Raw genomic sequence first — 22,500 nt, 5'->3', positions numbered from 1 at the left:
TTAGTGTGACCACACTAGCCATGTGACCATCAGCAAGTTAAATAGTTTCCTCGTAGGTAAAACACAGACTGAAAAGCACCTACCTCATGGAGTTGTTTTGAGGCCTGGCACGTAGTAAGCACTCAATAAATGGTAGTCAATATTATTAACCTTTAGGCCCAACCAGGGCTGTGTTACCCACAGGAAAATAGTGCGTGGGGAAAGTTGATAGCAGAGAGAACTATGCCCCTTACTTCTAATCTCCCCAAAAGACAGTTCCATCCCACTCTATTTCATTATCAAAGCCCCATTGCTTAGGAATTTAGTCCCTCTAAAAATATATATATATATTTTTTAAATATAAGTTGCCAGAAAAAGTGAAGTACCATGCCGGTGTCTATCACGTGTGCTATAACCTTCATAACTTTATCTGGTTTCTTTCTTAAGAGAAGAGGAAGAGGTGTGCTCACTAGATCGTCAGAAGAAGGTGTGGACCAAAAAGCCAAGGTTGGCGCCCATGTCCTAGCCTAGAGCTAGCTCTACCTCAGGACTGTATTTAGTTCCTTATGTACAATTAGCCACTGATTCCCTTATTAGTGAGTTATGTCTACAATTTCTGAATATGCTCAGTGTCACCTTAGTCAGAACTGCAAATGGTTTGAGGTCTTCTCAGTAAAAAACCATCCAGCCACAGCTCTGAGTGCACTGTAGGCTATAATACCAGCAGTCTCTTGAAATGCCTCCTTTCATCATTTTCTCTTGTGTGCTTGGCTGCCTGACCATTCATGGGAAAGGAAGAAGTGTATCAAGGAGGCCTCTGTCTCTCAAATCCCCTTTAAGTCCAACAGATTAGTGCCCTCTTGTATATTCCATAGCGTTCTATACATAGCTCGCTCTTAACACTTTCACATCTTACTGAACTTATCTATGATTTTCTCTACTGGATTGTAAACTTCTATAGGAGAGAAACCATATTTCATTTATCTTTGTTCTAGTACAGTGCCAATATTAGTAGCAACTCAAATATTTATTAAACACAAAACTTCTGAGTAAAGCAATTTGCCAAATCATTTTTTGGAATCATGAGTTTTAAACAGGGCTTTGAGCTGGTTCAAACCCCAGCTGAGAGTTTGCATTTCCACCCCAGACATACTGAATCAGAATCTATATTTTAACAAGATCCCCAGGTGATTTTTGTATGTACATAAGAATCCTTGAGGATCTGTAAGAATCACCTGGGGATCATTTTAACAAGATCCTGGGGTGATTGTTATGTATACATAAGAACCACTTGGAGATTTATAAGAATCACCTGGGGATCTTGTTAAAATGTAGACTCTGATTCAGTATATCTGGGGTGGAAATGCAAATTCTCAGCAGGGGTTCTAACTGGACGAATCCTGGTCTTAAAAGCCATTCCACAGTTCTTAAATCAGGTTCTGGTACTATAAGTCTATTCCTCAGTGTTGTTGAAGGTGATTTGATTTGCTTTAAAGGTGTCTTCAAAATTCTTAGTTTTCGGGCAATTTCATAAATGCTAAATTGGACAATTTTTTTCTTATTTTTAAATGTCAACAATAATAAGCATAGCCTGACCTTGTTTCTTAAATGTAATGAAAGTAAAATTAGACCACCAGATCAATTTTGCAGATTATTTTCATATCTTTAGGATTTAAGCAAACTAACAAAAAAACTGTGGTTCCCAGAAAGCTTACGGAGTGTTCAAAACCACCAGCTTAATAAGTTATATATATACATATATTTAGCATCTCAATAAACTTTATCAACCTTTTTCATTCCACTGGCAATTTTCTGACCTCCAAGTTGAACACTTGAGCCCTGAATCCTGCTCATGGGTGAGTAATCACAGCAAGCCCATAGCAGAACCTACCCCTGAACTCCAAATATATCATCTTCAGCATTGTAAATCAAAACCTCAAAGAGCATCATTTAGCCTGAAGCTAAAATTGCTTGTTTATCAGATGGTGTGCCTGGTTTAGCGTGGAGCAGTTCCTTGTAAATCTCTGGGACCTTTTACAGCATATACTTAAGCAAGCACATCGGCTCCTGGGAGGCTCTCTGAGAGCTTTAATGACTGTGGGCTGCTAAAAGATCCAGCTCTTGGTTTAGTTAAAGTGGCTACAGCTACAGTTTGGCTCCATTTAGTAAACTCACAAAGATAAGGCGTCTGCTTTCTCCATAGTGAGAGCGAGCATTAGTTTCTTAGGGAATCTTTATATCCAAAGTGTTAATGTTCTTGTGGCTTTGGGTATTTTGACCTTTTGTCTGCTAACTGTTGATTTACTGGGGGAGAGTTCTTTATGCTTTATTGCTCCTCTGGGAGGACAATGAAATACATGCGACTCTTCAAAATTAGATGAAAAAAATTACTCTGGTTTAACACTATATATCAAACATACTGGTAATGCACCTTCCCCCAACACACACACACACACACACACACACACCTTGAATAGAACACTACAAACTGTCTTTAGTTTTATTTAGGAGAAAACATGTGTCTGTGCAATTAATGTGACCCCTGCAGACCCTGCTGGCCGCCTTGCTCACTTCAGCACTTTGTTTCTCTGAAGAGAACAGTTTATAGATTCTGGCCATGTAGCTGAAGGTAGCAAAGGGAAATGGCCCACCAAATTCCCATTGGTTCAAAAACATAGCTACTTGCTAGAGTCACGAATAAGCTTATTGACTGAATGTACCACCAAGGACCCAGGCAGCCTACCAACTACTTTACTGATGAACATTAGAAGAGGCCTGATGAAATTCACTAATTAAAGAAATCTTTACACAGTTCTTTCTTATATACAGTCTGTTTGATATAGGTTAATTAAAGTGCTCTTCAAAACCTTCACATGACATGGGAAGGGTTCCCTAGAGAGTTGGCGAGAATCAAAGCACATTTAAGAGGTCCTTCTCCTGTTTGCATAGTGGTTAAGATCTACAGCTGCTAACCAAAAGGTCAGCAGTTTGAATCCACCAGGTGCTTCTTGGAAACCATATGGGGCAGTTCTACTCTGTCCTTTATGGTCACTATGAGTCGGAATCAACTGGACAACAGCAGGTTTGGTTTTTGTTCTCCTGTTTTTGGAAACCTTGGTGGCATAGTGGTTAAGGGCTACAGCTGCTAACCAAAAGGTCAGCATCTCAAACCCACCAGGCACTCCTTAGAAACTCTATGGGGCAGTTCTAGTCTGTCCTATAGAGTCGCTATAAGTCAGGATTAACTCGACAGCAGTGGGTTTGGATTTTTCGGTTTCTACTGTTTTCAGGCAACGATAAAGCGGCTTCCATGCTAATTTTACAGTTGCCATGGCCTGGGCTTAGAAAATCAACCTCTTTTTCCTAAAATTACTCCCTCTCTTCATGAACCAAAGTTTTATGTTTTTGTCTTTGCCTCTATTAATTGCAAAGAAGTTTTTTTTTTTTGCTAGTAGTTTTACTGTTTTGCAAACAAGCACACTGCTATGGGTAAGCTCTTCCCCACTTGGCATCATTTCAATGAAAGGCATTCAGGCTGAAGACTCGCGAGGATAAGTATACAATACTTGTCATAAAAGCTAAAAATATGTGCACTTGTTGCATCCTGCTCAAATCGCAACAAGCTGGCATAGCACTTGGGAAATAAAAGCTTAAATGACTCATATGCTTCCTGGAAATAGACTTTATGCACTTATTCCTCCAAAACCAGGTCTGAAAGACCGCTCATAATATTCAGCAAATTAGAAGACAGATGATGCTGGTAAGTCTCTGAATGGTTAAAAAGAAGCTGGGGCAGGGAATGCCTTTCTCTTCCCCTGTATGCGTAGTGACCATCTTTTCGGCCCCCTTCACAATAAGCCCCAAATGGCAAGGCATATACACAGAGAAGTCTTCTTTGAATATGAATACCGTTGTTGTTGTTGTTGTTAGCTGTTGTTGCTGTTAGCTGCTGTCAACTGAGCCCCGACTCCTGGTGACCCCATGCACAACAGGATCTGACCATTGTGAACCATAGGATTTTCATTGGCTGATTTTTGGCAGGAAATCGCCAGATCTTTCTTCATATGGGTACACACTACTTATTTCATTCATTAATTCATGCAAGAAATATTTATTGAGCACCGATCATGCATGGTGCTAGGCTTTGGGACATAATTGCAAACATACAGACATTTTCCATGTTCTCAGTGGCACATGTTTTCTAGTAAGGGAGGGCATTTGTTAATAATAACAAAAATAAATGTAAAATTGTAGCATGGACAAGAGCTATGAAGGAGAGATACAGAGTACTGTAAAAGTCTGAAAGACAGAGGGATTCTACTTAGTTTGACAAGTTGGAGAGAGCTCCCTAAGAGAATAACACTGGACTCTGAAGGATAAGTTAGAATTATCTAGACAAAGAAAGGAGGAAAGAACATTCGTAGCAGGGGGAGCAATATATGCAAAGGCCCTGTGACAGGGTACCTGAGGAGGACACCCCAAGAAGGAGCCTGGTGCAGGTTGAGGCTGGACCTTGCAGCATGTCCTACTTTGTGTTAGTTTTGCATTAGTCATGTGAGCAATGGAAACCTACTAAAAACCCATTGCTGTCAAGTCAATTCTGACTCATAGTGACCCTATAGGACAGAGTAGAACTGCCCCATAGAGTTTCCATGAAGCAACTGGTGGATTCGAACTGCTGACCTTTTAGTTAGCACCTGAGCTCTTAATCACTGCACCACCAGGGCTCTGGAAATCTACTAAAGGGTTCTAATCACAGGCTGACATTATCAAAGCTACATTTTTAAAAGATCATCCTTGCTGCAGGAGAGAGATGAGATTGGGGCAGCCAGAGTGGCTGGAGGGAGATGAGTTAAGAGGCAGTTATAGTAATCCAAGCAAGAGCAAGGACAAAGGCAGTGATTCTGGAAATGCTGGGGGAAGTAGGCAAATTTGAGAAATATCTGGAAAGTAAAATCATAGCACTTGGTGATTGCACATTCAAAAAGTAGAAGAGAGAGAGGTTCCAAGAACGACTCCTAAGTTTCCAACATGCTCAACTGAATAGACGGTGGTCATTTAGTGTCCTAGAGGAGACCGGACAGGTTTGGGCACAAGAGAGTTCTGGGTATGATGGATTTGAAGTGGCTCTTAGGCAGCCAGAGATGTCAGGTAAACAGTTAGCTAGACAGGCCTGGAGCTCTCAGGCTCTCTGGGCAGGAGATATAATGTGAGACATCTGTGTGAGGTTGGCCACTGAAGCCATGTGTATTTAGTTTCCTAGGCCTGCCATAACAAATTACTACAAACATGGTGACTTAAGACAACAGACATTCACTCACAGTTCCGGAGGTCAGAAGTCCAAGACAAAGTTGTCAGCAGGACTTCATTCCTTCTAAAGGTTCTAGGGGAAAATTCGTTTCTAGTTTCTTCCAGCATGGACATCTTTGGAGGGGCCATTTTGTTACCTACCACAAGTCTATTCATATGTCTTCATTACATTACATGCCAAAATGTTTGCCTTTGATTAGATTCTCCCAGAAAACAGATCCTTCTTCCCACTTCCACGAGCAAGAAGATTTCTATTTGACAAATTATCAAACAGCAGAGAAAAGACAAGTGCTAAAAGTGGCTCCTGGTCCAGACTAGAAGTGCTGATTAGGCCTCAGAGTCTCGAAAATTCTGTGCCGTTCAAGTTTTCGTATTTCACAAATAATTGTCTGATCCAATGCCTGGTAAACAGAGTGACCACATAACTTATCAAGCATAATTGACCAAACCAAGATATCATTAAGAGTGAAAGTGATACAACAGGTGTAAACTGGGTGGGTGGTCACCCTAAGGGAGGTAGGGAGTAAAACATGAAGGAAGTCTTTTTTACCTGGTGATTTGGAGCCAGAAATGGTAAAGGCTGTCACATTCCTATGCATTTCTCTCTAGCCACTAGTCTAGGACCAACTCAGACACATATGGAGTGCCAGGGTACCAGACAGCTCAGTTCTCAAAATTGTCACCTTGGGTTCTCCTTGCCACCCTCCACCAAAAGTTCAACACATTCCAAAGTGGTTCTTTGCATTTACATGGCCTCTTTTCTTGTCAGAGCACTTGCACACATTCCTTTAAATCTTCACAATAGCTGTCAGAGATAGGCTGAGAAGATGCAGCCTTGTCCATTTTGCAGAGAAGGAAGCTGGTTGCAGAAGAATCAAATGGCTTTCCCAAGCCCATAGACTGGTTAAGACAGAACACAAACAGAAACCCAAACTACCCCAAACCTGTCCCAGTGTAAGGCGCTTTTCCTCACCCTGCCAGACCCTGGGTGATTGTCACCACCCTGTATTTGTAACCATATTAGTGAGAAGCCTGGGGGAATCAGCTAGGTTTTTCTACCACTTTCTCAGACATCTACTTGGGATTTTCACCTGAGATTTAAAGGAAAATGGTACAAACACTAAGGTGTCCTCTCTCCAATTTGACTTTCAAATGGACTAAAAAAAACATTCAAGGCATGTGTTCTTTGCCCTCCACTCACTGTGGAGACAGGGCTATTCATTACTCTCTAGCAGGTGACTGCAGCAATACCTTTGAATAAGGACAACGACACTTCTTATATATAAAGTGTAATTTGCCTTCCTTTCATTAACAAACACCCAGAGAGAAAATCTCATAGCTCATGCAAGTGTGAAAGTATTGCCTATCTGCCTGCAGACTATATAAATCTACACTGTCTTCTCCACAAGGAGGTGATGAGAATTGATGGTTGTAAAATGATAGAAGATTAATAGCACATGATAAGTAAGCTAACACTTTTCATCATAGAGGTTAAAAATCAGTAGAGAAGACACAGAAAAATTTTTATTCTGCTCTTAAGGTAATAAAATGTAGATTTTGAAAAGAAGGGAGCATTTCCCACAGATAATTGATTGTTTTTTTAAAGCAATAATAAGGAGTGGTTATGGGACAGTGTTTCCGAGTCTCTTCTGACATCCATTTTGGTCTTTTCTTTCTTTCCTGTCTCTTTAATGTCCTCTTACTTTTTTTCATGTATGATGTCCTTGATGACATTCTACAACTCATCTGGTCTTTGGTCATTAGTATGGATTATACCTCAACATAAAGAAAACAAAAATCCTTACAACTAGACCAATAACCAACATCACAATGAACAGAGAAAAGATTGAAGTTGTCAAGGATTTCATTTTACTTGAATCCACAAACAACAGCCATGGAGCAATAGTCAAGAAATCAAACGACACATTGCATTGGGCAAATTGGCTGCAAAAGACCTCTTTAATGTGTTGCAGAGCAAAGATGTCATTTTAAGGACTGACGTGCACCTGACCCAAGCCATGGTGTTTTCAATCACCTCATATGCATGTGAAAGCTTGGCAGTGAATAAAGATAAGACTGAAGAAGAACTGATGCCTTTGAATTATGGTGTTGGTAAAGACTTTTGAGTGTACCAGGGACTGTCAGAAGAATGAACAAATCTGTCTTGGAAGAAGTACAACCAGAATGCTCCTTAGAAGCAAGGATGGCAAGACTTCATCTCACACACTTTGGACATGTTATCAGGAGGCACCACCACTTGGAGAAGGACATCATGCTTGGTAAAATAGAGGGTCATTGAAAAAGAAGAAGACCCTCAATGAGATGGATTGATACAGTGGCTGCAACAATGAGCTCAAGCATAACAATGATCATGAGGCTGGCTCAGGACTGGGCAGTGTTTCATTCTGTCGTACGTAGGATTGCTATGAGTCAGAACTGATTTGACAGCACTTAACAACAACAACAATGGGACAGTGGGACTAACATTTAGGTTGCAGTATCTTAACTGAGTTTGTAAGGCTTGTTTTACTCAAGATGGGACTTCAAACTAAGAAAAAGGGCATATATGGAGTAACAAGGAAACAAAACAAGACCAAATTTCTTAATATCTGTTCATTGACAATCTGTAAATATGTCTTCATACATTCATTCAAGACATACTCATTGAGCATCTACTACGTTCCAGGCACCATTCTATGCCCTCGGCAAGAAAACAGATAACCTGCCCTTGTGGAGTTTTGAAAATTTGTCAGTTTGTGGAAAACATGAAAACTTAACCCAAAATAAGAAGGGTCAAGAAATTCCAGATTCTGGGCAATTTGATAAGACATTTTATTGGAGAAGATGTACCAATAGGAGAGATGGAACAAGGAATGTTCAGAGCTCTGAGTTCAAGCCCAGCTTTGCCAGTGGCCTTCACTTAAAGATGAGACCAAACCTTCATCCCACCCTTATTGTTTTTTTAGGAGTCACAAGTTGCTATGGGTGACTCCGTCTGTAGAAAATGGTGTCATGAGAAATGTTAACTTCTACGATATAGGGTTAGGGGTTCTATTTTAAAGACTCCAGGAAAAATGATAAGTTTGCTGGCTAAAATGTGTATTAACATACTTAGATGTGGTTTATTTAACAGCGCAGAATAGAACTATTAAACTGGTTTACACTTAGTTCTATTATGTTGTTGTTAGGTGCTGTCGAGTCAGTTCCTACTCATAGCAACCCTATGTACTACAGAATGAAGCACTGCCCGGTCCTGAGCCATCCTTACCATCATTATTATGCTTGAGCCCATTGTTGCCACCACTGTGTCAATCCAGCTTGTTGAGGGTCTTCCTCTTTTCCACTGACCCTGGACTTTACCAAGCATGATGTCCTTCTCCAGGGACTGATCCTTCCTGACATGTCCAAAGTATGTAAGACACAGTCTCGCCATCTTTGCTTCAAAGGAACATTCTGGTTGTACTTCTTTCAAGACAGACTTGTTCGTTCTTTTGGCAGTCCATGGTATATTCAATATTCTTCACCAATACCACAATTCAAAGGCATCAGTTCTTCGGTTTTCCTTATTCATTTGTCCAGCTTTCACATGCATATGATGCCATTGAAAATACCATGGCTTGGGTCAGGCGCACCTTAGTCTTCAAGGTGATGTCTTTGCTTTTCAGCACTTTGAAGAGGTCTTTTGCAGCAGATTTGCCCAATGCAATGCATCTTTTGATTTCTTGACTGCTGCTTCCAGGGGTATTGATTGTGGATCCAAGTAAAATGAAATCCTTGAAAATGTCAGTCTTTTCTCCGTTTGTCATGATGTGGCTTATTGGTCCAGTTGTGAGGATTTTCTTTTTTTTTCTTTATGTTGAGGTGTAATCCACACTAAGTCCTAGCCCTAAATATATCCATAGCTCTTCCTCTTTAAAAACCTGATTGACATCATCCCCACAACCATTGCATCTACGCATCACCCTCTCCAGCTTGGCTCCTGCTCCCTGTCCTCTCCCCAGCCCTCCAGAACTTCTCATGTGTTACCTGGTCACCACCTTTGAACTCTGGCCCTATAGAGTCTTCTTCCCATTCCTGGTGTGCCATACATCCCCCCTGGAGTCTGGTGTCTTCTATGCCCCATATCACCAATACATCAGAGCCCTTCACCTAATTACACACATCCTTTAAGTCCCTCCTGCTTCTAAACCAGGACAAATTCCTTTGCCATGTACTCCCTCCCTTCTCTGGGACAGTTTTCACTTGCTTCTTTTGCCTTATTGGCCTTATATCTATCTTTGCATTAGACTAGAAGTTCTATGAAAATGAATGGCTTTAAGAAGCTCAACATGAACCCTGGTGGCACAGCAGTTAAAGCACTCAGCTGATAACCAAATGTTGGCAGTTCAAACCCACCAGAGGAAGAAATGCAGCAGTCTGCTTCCATAAGGATTTATGGCCTTGGAAACCCTGTAGGATAGTTCTACTCTGTCTTAGAGGGTCACTATGAGTCAGAATAGACTCAACGGCAATAGGTCTTGTTTTGGTTAAGAAGATCAGTGTCTGGTCCATAGCAGCTACAACAAATGTTTGTGGAGTTAAGTTAAGCATAGAGCCCCTCCTGTGTACCTTTAAAAAAAAAACCCTGAGTACACATACACTCGATTGTATAGTTGGCTTACTTGTCTCTCTCCTCCATCAAAGAGAAGATGTATCTTTCATCTTTGTGTCTCCTCTCCTGCCCCAATAGGAGACACTGAGTAGATTCTCTGAGTTCAACATCAATTCTTAAAAACTATAACTCATTCTGTGCCTGTCTTAAGCAACATCAGTCAGCTTAACTGTTGGGTTTTCTGTCAGATGAAGTAGGCCCAACAGAAGCCCAGCTGTAAACTTTAGTCTTTCCATTCCGAATGTTGGTGCCATTATTCTTAGGAGCACAGGATTCAAAGTGTGGGTGAACAGTACTCTAATGCCAGAGTGGCAAAAGAGTCAAGTCATGTCATGTTTGTTTTGTTACCTGAGAGACCAGCAACTGCTCCTGTGTTTGATCCTTTACTAATCTGGGAGTCTTGTAAAAAGTGCATAAGCAACAAAGAGAACTTGTTGGACACCTACTCTGTGCCCAGCATCATCTATATCCAGAAGAATAAACAGATGGTCTATTTCCTGGCATGTACTACATTTTGGAGACAAGACTAACCCACAGTGAAGCTCTGATGTATGTGAAACATCTGGATAGTATAAAAAGTGCTTGGTCCAAAGTAACAACCATCATTCAAGTCCTTAGTGTGGCTCTGTAATGCCTCTGCGGAGACTGACAAAAATCACTTCTCTCCACTAAGGAGGTTTCTGCCAGTGGTTTTCAGCCTGGAGACTCCGGCTAATACTCCTAATAGCTCAGTTCTAGAGAAGCAGAAGAAAGGCATATTCTTCCCCCCCACTGAGTCCATGGAGTAAAATCACTGGCCTTTTACAATGTGGACAGAATTTGACTTTTAAAGTTAGCTGTCTGACAAGGTTCTCTCTTACCTGCTTTGAAGATTTAAAACCATGTATTTTAAAGATAGTGATTTTGACAATATTGAGTGTTCGCAAGAGGGTAGAGCAACCGGAACTCTTATATAGTGCTTGTGGTGATGCAAAATGGTTAACCACGTTGAAAAATAGTTTAGCAGTTTCTTATAAGTTAAACATGCATTTACCATATGACTCAGCAATCCCACTCCTAGGTATTTACCTAGTAGAAAAGAAAACATAAAGACTTGTTCATGAATATTTATACCAGCTTTATTATTTATTCATAATAGCTAAACTAGAAATGATCCAAATGTTCATCAATGAGTGAATGGAAAAAACTGTGGTATGGCCGTATAATGGAATACTACTCAGCAATAAAAAGGAATAAACTACTGAAACACGCAACAATAGAGACAAGTTTAAAAAATATTATGCTGAGTGAAAGAAGCCAAACGTAAATTGTACATATTGTATGGTTCTATTTATCTAAAGGAAACTGATGGCATAGTTAAGTGCTACAGCTGCTAACTAAAAGGTCGGCAGTTTGAATCTACCATGGTGCTCCTTGGGAACTCAGTTCTACTCTGACCTATAGGATCGCTATGAGTTGGAATCAACCCTACGGCAATGGGCATTTTTTTTTTTAATCTAAAATTCCAGAAAAGGTAAGATTAATCAACAGTGACAGAAAGCAGATCAGTGATTGCCTGGGGCCAGGGCTGGCTGTTGACTGGGAAGGGAATTGATGTAATGATTCTGGTGGTGATTACATTTGTCAAAACTCATTTAACTGTATATTTAAATTGGGTACATTTTATTGTATGTAAATTGTCTCAATAAAGTTGATTTTTTTAAGGTGGCTTTTAGATGCATTTTTAAAGGTCTTTTAGTTTATAATTCACCTTGAGACTAGATGACAACAAAGACAATTTTAAAAAATTGAATAATAAATAAAGGCTGGGAACTCCCACTTGTTGCCAATCCATTTCCCACTAATTAGCTACAAAACAGAACTCCTTTTGGTAATCTAATGTTGAATAATTATCATGAATATGACCCAAATGTTTCATAAAGACTTCTTTAAAGGCTTGTTGTGAAGGGAGTTTTCCATTTTATAGGAACATAAGTGAAGTAATAATCAAAGCAGTGTATTGCATTCTTTTATTACTGACAAGTAGATACTTCTACACAAGGGCTTCCATTCAGGAATCTATTTCTCTGGGAAATTGCCATGAGGATGTCAATGAACTGCTTCACTGACATTTAATCAGAGTGATTCTTTACCTAGTTGATCAAGCTTCTGTCTTTAAATCATAGAACACCATGTTCCCAGAATTGAGGATGAAATCCTGCATAGTAGTTTTTGTCAAGAATAGAAACTTTGTCTATGCAGAAGTTAGGACCATGGGCTCTGAAAATGTGGCTCCCTGGCCAAATCTGGGCTCCTCCTCTTACTAATGACATGACCTTAGCCAACTCATCTAACCTCTCTAAAGCTCAGTTTCCTCCTCTGTAAAACGGGATATTAATATATAGGATATATATTAATCCTTACAGTATTATTCAGCGGTCTCAGCAACATACTACATGTTAGGCACTTAGCATGGTGCTGGGTACTTGTTACATCATCTTAGATATGAGCTGAAATTATTAAACAGCTCAAAGTACTTAATAGCCCATCTAAGCTCTAACAAAGAACAGGTGGCATCATGACTACTTAGCAACAAGAGAAAATGGATAAACATATTACATGACTTATTAGAGACCATCCCCCACATGTCTGTCAGTTTGTCGTACTGTGGGGAATCGAGTGTTGCTGTGATGCTGGAAGCTATGCCACTGGTATTCAAATACCAGCAGGGTCACCCATGGTAGACAAGTTTCAGCTAGGCTTCCAGACTAAGACAGACTAGGAAGAAGGACCTGGCAGTCTACTTCTGAAAAGATTTTGTCAGTGAAAACTTTATGAATAGCAGCAGAACACTGTTTGATATAGTGACAGAAATTGGGCACCTCATCAGGTTGGAAGGCACTCCAAAGACGATTGGGGAGGTGCTGCCCCCTCAAAGTAGAGTCGACCTTAATGACATGGATGGAGTCAAGCTTTCAGGAGCTTCATTTGCTGATGTGGCACGACTCAAAATAAGAAAAAAACACCAGTAAATATCCATTAATAACTGGAATGTGGAGTGTACAAAATATGAATCTAGGAAAACTGGAAGTCGTAAAAACAAAATGAAATGCATAAATATTAATATCCTAGGCATTAGTGAGCCGAAAAGGACTGTTATTGGCCACTTTGAATCAGACAATCATATGGTCTACTATGCTGGGAACAACATCTTGAAGAGTGATAGTGTCGTGCTCATCATCAAAAAGAACATTTGAAGATCTATCCTGAATTACAACGTTGACAGTGATAGGATAATATTCATATGCCTACAAGAAAGATCAGTAAATACAACTATTATTCAAATTTACGCACCAACCGCTAAGGCCAAAGATGAAGAAACCGAAGATTTTTACCAACTTCTGCAGTCTGAAATTGATCCAACATGCAATCAGGATGCATTGATAATTACTGGAGATCATAATGAGAAAGAAACAGAAGAAGGATCGGTAGTTGGAAAATATGGCATTGGTGATAGAAATGATGCTGGAGATCGCATGATAGAATTTTGCAATACCAACGACTTCTTCATGGCAAATATCTTTTTTCACCAACACAAAAGGCAACTATACACATGGACCTTGCCAGATGGAATACACAGGAATCAAATCAACTACATCTGCGGGAAGAGACAATGGAAAAGCTCAATATCATCAGTCGGAACAAGGCCAAGGGCCGACCATGGAACAGACCATCAATTGCTCAGGTGCAAGTTCAAGTTGAAACTGAAGAAAATTAGAACAAGTCGACAAGAGCCAAAGCACGACCTTGAGTATATCCCACCTGAATTTAGAGACCACATCAAGAATAGATTTGTTGCATTGAACATTAATGATCGAAGGGCGAATGAGTTGTGGAATGACATCAAGAACACCATACATGAAGAAAGCAAGAGGTTATTAAAAAGACAGGAGAGGAAGAAAAGACTAAAATGGATGTCAGAAGAGACTCTGAAACTTGCTTCTGAACATCAAGTAGCTAAAGTGAAAGGAAGATACGATGAAGTAAGAGTTGAACAGAAGATTTCAAAAGGCAGCTCAAGAAGACAAAGTATTATAATGACATGTGCAAAGACCTGGAGATGGAAAACCAAAGGGAAGAACACACTCTGCATTTTTCAAGCTGAAAGAACTGAAGAAAAAATTCTAGCCTCGAGTTGCAATACTAAAGGATTCTATGGGGAAAATATTAAACGACTCAGGAAACATCAAAAAAGGTGGCAGGACTACACAGAGTCACTATACCAAAAAGAATTGGTCGACTCTGGACCATTTCGGGAGGTACCATATGAGCAGGAACCAATAGTACTGAACGAACAAGTCCAAGCTGCACTGAAGGCATTGGTGAAAAACAAGGCTCCAGGAATTGACGGAATACCAACTGAGATATTTCAACAAGTGGATGCGGTGCTGGAAGTACTCATCTATGCCAAGAAATTTGGAAGACAGCTACCTGGCCAACCTACTGGAAGAGATCTACATTTATGCCTATTCCCAAGAAAGGTGATTCCACCAAATTTGGAAATTATCAAACAATGTCATTAATATCACATGCAAGTAAAATTTTGCTGAAGATCATTCAAAAGTGGTTGCAGCAGTATATTGACAGGGAACTGCCAGATTCGGAAGAGGACACAGAACTAGAGACATCATTGCTGATGTCAGATGGATCCTGGTTGAAAGTAGAGAATACCAGAAAGATGTTTACCTGTGTTTTATTGACTATGCAAAGGCATTCAACCAGGGGGATCATAACAAATTACGGATAACATTGCAAAGAATGGGAATTCCAGAACACTGAATTGTGCACATGAGGAACCTGTACATAGATCAAGAGGCAGTCGTTCACATCAAACAAGGGGATAATGCATGGTTTAAAGTCAGAAAAGGTGTTTGTAAGGGTTGTATCCTTTCACCATACCTATTCTATCTGTATGCTAAGCAAATAGCCCCAGAAGGTGGACTATATGAAGAACAGGGCACCAGTTTTGGAGGAAGACTTATTAACAACCTGTGTTATGCAGATGACACAACCTTACTTGCTAAAAGTGAAGAGGGCTTGAAGCACTTACTGATGAAGATCAAAGACCACAGCCTTCAGTATGGATTACACCTCAACATAAAGAAAACAAAAATCTTCACAACTGGACCAATAAGCAACATCATGATAAACAACTGAAGTTCTCAAGGATTTCCTTTTACTTGGATCCACAGTCAACACCCACGGAAGCAGCAATCAAGAAATCAAAAGACCCATTGCATTGGACAAATCTGCTGGAAAAAACTTCTTTAAAGTGTTGAAAAAGCAAAGACGTCACCTTGAAGGCTAAGGTGCACCTGACCCAAGCCATGGTGCTTTCAATTGCCTCCTATGTATGTAAAAGCTGGGCAATGAATAAGAAGACCGAAGAAGAGCTGACACCTTTAAATTGTTGTGTTGCAGAAGAATATTGACTATACCATGAACTGCCAAAAGAACAAACAAATCTGTTTTGGAAGAAGAACAACCAGAAAGCTCCTTAGAAGCAAGGATGGCGAGACTACATCTCATGTACTTTGGACATGTTGTCAGGAGGGATCAGATCCAGGAAAAGGACATCATGCTTGGTAAAGTAGAGGGTCAGCAAAAAAGAGGAAGACCCTCAATAAGATGGATTGACACAGTGGCAGCAACAATGGGCTTAAGCATAACGATTGTGAGTATTGCGCAGGACTGGGCAGTGTTTCGTTCTGTTGTAGGTAGGGTTGCAATGAGTCGGAACCAACTCAATGGCAAGTAACAACAACAACAACATTCTAGTTCATATTAATGAATAAATTAGAACTAAATCTCTGGGCATTGCCTTCAATATTTTGTCAGTAAAATATGCAAATCCTTGCTTTAAAAATCCTGAAGAAATGAATACTAATTTAGCTTCATGTTCATACATACAACTTAGAAAAAAAAATTCTGGGACAGCATCTGAACTTGGAATTAACTTAATGAACTACAGCTGACACCAGTCGCTTCTCCTGAAAGATACCAATCTAAATTCAGATATCTCAATTTCCACTCAAGAATGTTAAATGGACTTAGAAATGTAAGTGATTAACAACTATGAGAATCTTCTGAAATATTCACAGGAGTTACATTTTGATCATTATTTAAATGTGAATACTGACAAACCTGACTTCCTACCTTTTACACTTAAAAACCAAGTTGTAGTGGAATGTCTCCTGAGGACTCAGTTCATTTCTGTGTCTGATACGCACCGGGACTCCAGCCTTTATAAACCATGCCAGGTGAGGAGGAGAGAACACTGATTGGATGTTTAAGATGGAGGTAAAGGAAACTGAAACAATTCTGTTTGGTTCAAAGATTTCCCTGGAGAAGATTTTTGCCTGATCTTTTAAGGGGGGAAAAAGAGAGGGAAAGCGTACTATTTTGCTATTTTTAAACAAAAAATAAGAAAGCATGTAAAATATCTTCTTTGGCTACTTATAATTTTTTTGTCTCTGGTTTTAGGATCTTCTACAAATCCTTAGATTAAAAAAGGAAATTATTTTAGCATGCTTATCAAAGGTTTAAAGCTACGTAATTTCAACAACAGAATTTATGCAAGGTCCACATTAGGGAAAATCCAGCTGGTGGCAGAAAGTAAATAGGTCCCTTTTCTGAAAACTAGTTTTAATACTACTTATAAAATACTTCATATACTCCATTTTTAGCTAAGCAACTTCCATTCTCACTGAAACTTAGTAAATTTTTCTATATAAAAGCTCTAAATTTTTGTTAACTTGTGTTGTTGTTAGGTGCCGTTGAGTCAGTTCTGACTCATAGTGACCCTACGTACAACAGAATGAAACACTGCCCGGTCCTGCCCCATCCTCACAGTCTTGTTATGCTTGAGCCCGTTGTTGCAGCCACTGTGTCAGTCCATCACATTGAGGGTCTTCTTTGATTTCGCTGACCCTCTACTTTACTAAGCACGATGACCTTCTTTAGGGGCTGATCCCTCCTGATAACATGTCCGAAGTATGTGAGATGTAGTCTCGCCATCCTTGCTTCTAAGGAGCATTCTGGTTGTACTTCTTCCAAGACAGATTTGTTTGTTCTTTTGGCAGTCCATGGTATAGTCAATATTCTTCTGCAACACCACAATTCATTTCTTCTTTGGTCTTCCTTATTCATCGTCCAGCTTTCACATACATATGAGGCGATTGAAAACACCATGATTTGCGTCAGGCACTTGTTTGCTTGAGTAAATTAAATTCTAGAAACTGCTAAACGCCAGGTACTTTCTATACTTCTCTGCACTCTATACTCCAGACAAAACAAAGGTCTTTCAGGTTCTCATTCACTGGCTGTGCTATTTCTTCTGCTTGGAACTCTCTTCTACATCCCTCTTCATCTGGCTAATTCACATTCTTCCAGGAAGCCTTCCCCACACACTCTCATCACCTCCCTGTCTGGGATTGGCTCCTGTTACATATTGAATCCACCATATGTCTGTCAGTTTGTCCACTGTTGTGGAATCAACTCGAGGGCAACAGGTTCAGTTTTTCTCTTTTTTTTGGACAAGGAAGACCATTTAATACAACTACTATTCAAATTTATGCATCAACCACTAATGCCAAAGACGAGGAAACTGAAGATTTTTACCAACTTCTGCAATCTGAAATTGATCAAACATGCGATCAAGATGCATTGATAATTACTGGTGATTGGAATACAAAAGTTGTCTGTAGTTGTCCTTCCAAGGAAAATATGGCCTTGGTGATAGAAAGACACCAAAGATCACATGATAGAATTTTACAAGACCAACTGCTTCTTCATTGCAAATACTCTTTTTCAACAATGTAAATGGTAACTACACACATGGACCTCACTGGATGGACAACACAGGAATCATATAGACTATATCTGTGGAAAGAGACGATGGAAAAGCTCAATATCATCAGTCAGAAAAAGGCCAGGGGCCAACAGCAAAACAGATCATCAATTGCTCATATGCAAGCTCAAGTTGAAGCAGAAGAAAATGAAAACAAGTCCACAAGAGCCAAAATATTACCTTGAGTATCTCCCACCTCAATTTGGAGACCATCTCAAGAGTAGATTTGACACGTTGAATGTTAATGACCAAAGACCAGACAAGTTGTGGGAAGACATCAAGGACATCATACATGAAGAAAGCAAAAGGTTATTAAAAAGACAGGAAAGAAAGAAAGAAAAGACCAAAATAGATGTCAGAAGAGACTCTCAACCTTGCTCTTGAGCACCGAGTAGCTAAAGGGAATAGAAGAAATAATAAAGTAAAGGAACCGAATGGATTTCAAAGGGCAGCTCAAGAAGACAAAGTAAAATATTATAATGAAAATGTGCAAACCTGGAGTTAGAAACCAAAAGGGAAGAATATGCTTGGTATTTCTCAAGATGAAAGAACTGAACAAAAAATTTAAGCCTCGAGCTGTAATTTTGAAGGGTTCTATGGGCACAATATTGAGTGATGCAGGAAGCATCAAAAGCAGATGGGAGGAATATACAGAGTCACTGTACCAAAAAGAATTGGTTGACTTTCAAACATTTCAGGAGGTGCCTATGATCAAGAACCCATGGTACTGAAAGAAGTCCAAGCTGCACTGAAGGCATTGGTGAAAAACAAAGCTCCAGGAATTGGTGGAATACCAATTGAGATGTTTCAACAAAACGGATGCAGGCTGGAGGTGCTCACTTGTCTATGCCAAGAAATTTAGAAGCAGCTACCTGGCCAATTGATTGGAAGAGACCCATATTTGTGCCCATTCCAAAGAAAGGTGATCCAAACAAATGTAGAAATTATCGAACAATAACATTAATATCACATGCAACTAAAATTTTGCTGAAGAATATGCAAAAGCAGTTGCCCCAGTACATAGGCAGGAAACTGCCAGAAATTCAAGCCCGATTCAGAAGAGGATATGGAACAATGGCTATCATTGCTGATGTTAGATGGATCTTGGCTGAAAGCAGAGAATTCCAGAAAAATGTTTACCTGTGTCTTATTGACTATGTAAAAGCATTTGACTGTATGGGTCATAACAAATTATGGATAACATTACAAAAAATGGGAATTCCAGAACATTTAATTGTGCCCATGCAGAACCTGTACTTAGACCAAGAGGCAGTCATTCAAACAGAGCAAGGGGATACTGCACAGCTTAATGTCAAGAAAGGTGTGTCAGGATTGCATCCTTTCACCATATTTATTTGATCTGTATGCTGAGCAAATAATCCAAGAAGCTGGACTATATGAAGAAGAATGTGGCATCAGGATCGGAGGAAGACTCATTAACAACCTGGGATATTCAGATGACTCAACCTTGCTTGCTGAAAGTGAAGAGAACATGAAGCACTTCTGATGAAGATCAAAGACTACAGTCTTCAGAATAGATTCCGCCTCAACATAAAAGAAAACAAAAATCCTTCCAACTGGACCAATAAGCAATATAATGACAAACCGAGAAAACATTGATGTTGTCGAGGATTTCATTTTACTTGGATTCACAATCAATGCCCATGGAAGCAACAATCAGGAAATGAAACGATGTATTGCATTGGGCAAATCTACAGTAAAAGACCTCTTTAAAGTGTTCAAAAGCAAAGATGTCACCTTAAGGACTAAGGTATACCAACCCAAGCCATGATATTTTCAATCACCTTGTATGCATGTGAAAGCTGGAGAATGAATAAGGAAGACTGGAGAAGCAGTGATGCCTTTGAATTATGGTTTTGGCAAAGAATATTGGATATACCATGAACTGCCAGAAGAACAAACAAATCTGTCTTGGAAGAAATACACCCAGAGTGTTCCTTGGAAGAGAGGATGAGGAGACTTCGTCTCATGTACTTTGGGCATGGTATCAGGAGGGACGAGTCCCTGGAGAAGGACATCATGCTTGGTAAAGTAGAGGGTCAGCAAAAAGGAGGAAGACCTTCAATGAGATGAATTGACACAGTTGCAGCAAAAATGGGCTCAAGCATACCAATGATTGTGAGGATGTTGCAGGACCAGGCAGTGTTTCATTCTGTTGTACCTAGGGTAGCGATGAGTTGGTACCAACTCAACGGCACCTAACAAGAAAGGCAGCATAGATTGAATAGTGTCCTCCAAAAAGTTATGTTGAAATACTAACCCCTGCACCTGCAAATGTGACAGGTGGTTCCCACAGACCCTGTCCTTCCCCAGCCAAGAATTTACCAATCTCTTGTACTAAAGTATAAGCTCTCCAGAGGACAAGGCCTGTGCCTGTCTTGATCACCATTATTTCCCTGCCACTGCACAGAGTTTTCAATAAACTGTTTTTTGACAAGTTAGTTAGTGAATGCCTTTCCCAATTAGCCTAAAATGTGTTGGTTCTTTTGACAGAGCCCTTCAGCTCCACTCTAAATACTGACTTAGACTTAAAAGCATTCACACATAGCTACCGCCATTCTTGCCATAATTTTTTTGTCAACTCCTCCAATGAAGTTAGATTTATCTTAAGTGTTCTTGTACTTCCGTAATTCCGCTGCTCTTCCCATTAGTCAGCCCTACTCAATATTAAACCTGTTCATTGGTTTATCTCATAGATGTCTCCAAATTAGAATATTCTTCCTGATCATACTTTTTTTTTTTTTTTCTGTAGAGAGGTATAAAGAATAAAAGCAGATTTTGTAGCTTGGAGTAAACTAACTCAGAGATTAACTCACTAGCTTCCTTCTTGAGTTCCAGTCAACTAATTTATAAGCACCAGTTTATCCAAATGTTTACCTGATAAAAATGGCAGGTGTTTGGGAGTTGGGAGTAGAGAGAAAGGGTCAAACACTTTTCCCAGAGCCTTGAATAGAGAAATCTAATGGCTTTCTCTTCTAGCCATACACTGAGGGCCCTGCTCCAGCACCTATACCAGAACCAGGAGTTGAGCCATGTTTTTATAACATTAATTCTACAGGAAAACGTGATCAAAGTTTTAAATAACTGAATTCTAAATTCACTTCCGAAATAAAACTTACTCATTAGGGTGCTGGTATAGAAATAGAATAGAATGGTGTGGAATAGGGTAGTATGGAGAAGGGTGCGGGGAGGGGGGTGGGATAGAAAGTATTTATATCAGTAATGAACTGATCAGGGCTTCTCAAGGAGCAGTGGTACAAGAAGTGGATTTTATAACTGGCCATTTTTAGGTGGAGTTAATATTTGAAGTATGTCATTAAGTGCTCCTTAATAATAGAGTTCCTAATTTACGCAAAAGTAATAGGAACTAGTAAAGGCAATGCAAAATCTTTTGGGTAAAGGAGTAAATCATACTTATAGCTCCTTTACCTGAGATCTCTCCTAGAAGCAAGAGAAGAGAAAGATAATACCCAAATAAACAGAGCAGCCTTTTAAAGAGCGGGAGCCCAGGAGAGTCCCGTGTGGAAGAATTTCTTGAATACTGGCCCATCTAGGTCTCTGCCAGTGCCTCTTTTCTTCATCTGGACCCTCTGTGAGTGGTCTTTTTCAGTCCCCTGGCACCCTCTGTGCTGATAACACATCTATGACTTCGTCTTGGATCTCTGTCCTGCTCCCACATTTATGTGGACCAATCCACTTGGATATTTTATAACCATTTCAATTCCATTTCCACTTCCCAATCCCCCTTCCAAAAAGAAAAGAAAAATCTTATCATTGTTCTCCCTAAACACTCTAGCTTGGTCTTTTGTCCTCTTTGATTACTACCTCTTCTGTTCTTCCCAGGTTCAATCTGTCACCAGGTTCTGATGACACTACCACCTATGGATCTCTTATATTCCAAATGGTTGCCTCCCGAGGCACTTATCCATGTAACATCAGAACCTAATTTCTTCTGTCCCTTCAGAGGTCACTTTTCTCTGGGTTAGTTAAGAGAAGGTGATTATTTTCATACCCACTTTTGAATCAGTTGACCCTGCTGACTGCTTCTAAACTATTGCTGAGCTCCTAACTTTGCTCTTGACACTGCCTGGCACCTCTGCTTACTTGCTGCTGGCCACTGTCTGAGTTTCTAGAACCTCTGCCTTCTCTGGGTATGATACCTCCAAGCTGGCTCAGAGAAGGATTGTTGTTCAAAGCCTAAACACTCCCTCATTTTCCCATCCCAAGCACACACATTGCCCAACATATAATTCCCCAAAGCACCACTAACTCAGGCTAGTGTGTATAAGATACTCTTATTAGATTCTAGAGTCATGGATGGGGACAACATAGAAAACAGCTTAAAATTAAATACTAGTCACTATTGCCTGAGGGAATATCCCAGGTCTTCCACTTCTCCATGTTCCAGAGTCCCCATAAAAGTCATCTCCCTCAGCATCAGGAGAAAGTTAAAAATTCCTGTTCTTCTATTTTGTGGGACAATTTAATATGTCTGTTTCCTAAAAGAGGCCATCTTTCCATAATATAATATGCCCATTAATGAGCTTTTCTAGTTGAATTCCCCCAAGAAACCTTGAAAGAGAAGCTGCTACAGGCATTTCTTCTTTAAAGTAACCACTTTGTTTTCTTCTTGCTGCACATCTTTCTTCTC

The sequence above is a fragment of the Loxodonta africana genome, chromosome 6, assembly GCF_030014295.1.
Source record: "Loxodonta africana isolate mLoxAfr1 chromosome 6, mLoxAfr1.hap2, whole genome shotgun sequence".
In the NCBI taxonomy this organism is placed as follows: Eukaryota; Metazoa; Chordata; class Mammalia; order Proboscidea; family Elephantidae; genus Loxodonta; species Loxodonta africana.
Note: the sequence above shows the minus strand (reverse complement) of the source record.